Source organism: Cricetulus griseus, chromosome 10, assembly GCF_003668045.3.
Source record: "Cricetulus griseus strain 17A/GY chromosome 10, alternate assembly CriGri-PICRH-1.0, whole genome shotgun sequence".
Taxonomy (NCBI): Eukaryota; Metazoa; Chordata; class Mammalia; order Rodentia; family Cricetidae; genus Cricetulus; species Cricetulus griseus.
In genome coordinates, this window is record NC_048603.1 from 13,134,877 (window position 1) to 13,138,236 (window position 3,360).

Genomic DNA, 3,360 nt, shown 5'->3' on the forward strand with positions numbered 1-3,360 from the left:
CCACAGGGTGCCACATGGCAAGACCCTGCCATGTTCACGGTTTTTACTGTAATGTGTCCTACTGGGAAACTGGCAAGAGAGAGGTGTGAGAGATTGGTGACCAAGGACGTGTGTAACTGAAGACACACAGGGAAAACGACTTCCACAAGATGGCAATGTTTTTGCACCAATGCAGGGAGGAAAACTTTGGAAGGATGCTGTCTTAGTCACCTTTCTGTGGGTGTAATAAAACGCAAAGGTGAAGGCAATTTTCAGGAGAGTAGATTAGCTGTGGTTCACAGTTCAACGGTGGCCCGTCAAAGTTGGGAAGACTAGGAAGCGGGAGCTTGGAGTAGCTGGTCACATCTCTATTCGGGGGGTGGGGGTGGGGGGGTGGAGGGTGCGGTAATGAAACTGCCATGGCTGCTCCATGGTGTGGTTAAGATCTTATTGCAGGTATGAGAACAGCCAGAGGCTTCCGGGAGAGTCAGAGCAGAGACTGGACATGGCCAGGCCTAGGGAAGTGACAGAGTGGGAGAGAATAGTGGAGAGAGAGAGAGAGAGAGAGAGAGAGAGAGAGAGAGAGAGCCAGAACAGTGGGAACAGCCAGGTTATAAGGATGAGTAGCTGGGGAAAGCTACTTGGGGAAAGCCTTGAGCTGGGGGAGGAGCCTGTGAGCTAGGGGAGGAGCCTGTGAGCTGGGGGGTTAGTTTAGGGTAGGGGAAGATATGAGAAGGGCTGGGATGCTGGTGTGGATGGTGAAACATACAAAAGCTATTTGTGATGCTGAGGAGCCTGGAGGCCAGCATGGGCTTTGATTCACTGACAGGCACCACCGGTAGTCATATGTCCCTTCTGCCAGAGGTAAGAGAATGACTCCTTTTGGCAGATGGGAACCAGTTTCACAAGTTCCTAAGGAATGCTGGCTTTTATCTAGCTGTCAGAAATCCTCTGATAGTCCAGGTTGAGCTCATTTCTGGATGTTTGGACTGCCTTTCGCAGTTAGGGGAGCTAGAGTTTCCTTTGGACCTGACAACATTGAATCTACAATCAGGAAGCAGAAATGGATGGATGCCTATGCTCTGCCTACTTCTTCATGTGTGTGTGAGTGTGTGTGTGTGTGTGTGTGTGTGTGTGTGCGCGTGCATGCGTGCGCGTGTGTGTGTGTGTGTGTCTCTGTGTGTGTCTGTGTGTGTGTTTGTGTGTGTGTGTGAGTGTGTGTGTGTGTATGTCTGTGTGTATGTCTGTGTGTGTGTGTGATTGTCTGTGCGTGTGTGTATGTTTGTGTGTGTGTGTGTATGTGTGTGTGTGTGTATGTGTGTGTGTGTCTGTGTGTGTGTCTGTGTGTGTGTGTGTGTCTGTGTGTGTGTGTGTGTCTGTGTGTGTGTGTGTGTGTCTGTGTGTGTGTGTCTGTGTGTGTGTGTGTGTGTGTGTGTCTGTGTGTGTGTGTATGTCTGTGTAAGTGTGTGTGTGTGTGTCTGTGTGTCTGTGTGTGTGTGTGTGTGTGTGTCTGTGTGTGTGTGTCTGTGTGTGTGTGTGTGTGTGTGTGTGTGTACTCCTGGGTCTCCACCAGGGAATGGTGCCATCTACTATAGGTGAGTTGTCTCACCTTAATTAATGAAATCAAGATGTCTTAGGGTTTTCATTGCTGTGAAGAGACGCCATTACCACAGCAACTTGTATAAAGAAAACGTTTAATTAGGATGGCTCACTTACAGTTTCAGAGGTTCAGTCCATTATCATCATGGCAGGGAGCCTGGCGGCGTGCAGGTAGATGTGACGCCAGAGATAAGAGTCCCACATCTTGGAGGGCAACAGGAACTCAACTAACTGTGACACTGAGCAAAGCTTAAGCCATCAACGCCGCTCCACAGTGACAAACTTCCTCCAGCAGGGTCACACCCACTCCAAAGAAGCCACACCTCTGAATAGGGCCACTCCCTATGAGATTATGGGGGCCAACACCACACAAGAGAATCCACACACGCATGCGCACGTTTAGAGATACAGCTCCCAGGTTAGTTGTCAGCTTGACAGCACCCTCACACCAGGTGTCCTGGGCACTCATACTGACCCTCTCACTGCTAGCCCATAGAAAAGATTAGTCAGAACTTCCTAAATGACTTAAAAATATTTTCCAGAAATGGACAATACCAGAACCAAGCATGTTTGTAACCCCCACACTCAGGAGACAGAGACAGGGTGACTGCATACCGAGTCAGAGGCCAGCCTAAGCTACACAACAGCCTGTTTTGGAAACAACAACAACAAAAATAGGCTGGAGACATCTTTAATCCCAGCACTCATGAGGCACAAGGTGGAGTCCCCTGACAGTTGGAGGCCAGCCTGATCTACAGGGTGAGTTCCAGGCCAGCCAGGGCTGCACAGTGAACCTTTGTCTCATTAAAGAAAAGAAAAGAAAAGAAAAGAAAAGAAAAGAAAAGAAAAGAGCAAGATGGTAGCACATATTCTTTATCTTCCTTTATCCTGTACTTAAATGTTGATACAAGTATGCATATGTATACAGCTGAAAGACCCCCGGAGGCTTGGTCCCCAGGATCTCGGTCCAGGACCACGGCCACCCCAATCACCAGGTGGAGGCGAAAGCTTGATGCAAACCACACGAGGCTTTATTGTAGTTGTTTAATGAGCTAACCCCATGTTAGCTCGGGTCTTTCATCCACCCACCATGGCGGATGGCTAGAAAAGACAGCTCGAAGCACCTGCATAGAGATCTTGTAGGGCAGCATAAGGGGAGTGTCTAGGGGTACACACAGGCTCAGGATTGGTGTGCCTCCAGGCTTGGAGGGCTTGCCCTGTGTTGATTGGCCAACTGGTTGTTATGGCCCATAGGCCCTCCCAGGGTGGTTGCTATGCTCTGTGCATCATTGCTGTGCACTTGTCTGTAAAGTACACCCAGAGCCGTAAATCATAGCACCACCAGATAACTTCTGATTGGTTCCTTGCCACAAGTCAGGCACCTGACCTCCTAGTGACCAAGGCAAGATCAGGCAAGCACGTGTTAGGCTGTTATGGCTGCTGAAATGGGGAGCTGGTCCCTTCACAGCTATACATATGTGTGTATAGAAGTACTTAAGTATGTAGATGCTTGCATGTGTTATGTGAAGGTGTTATAGTTTGGATATTGAGTATCTCCCAAAAGCATATATTCTAAACGTTTGGTCCCCAGGAGAGTACTACTGGGAGCTGGTGGAACCTTTGGGAAGTGAGGTGTTGTTGGCAGAGTTTTCATCACACCAGCCAGCTCTGTCCAGCCAGCCAGCTCCCAAATAATCACACAGAGACTTAATGATGCTGGGCCAATAGCTTAGGCTTATTACTAACCAGCTCTTACATCTTAAATCAATGCATATTCTTATC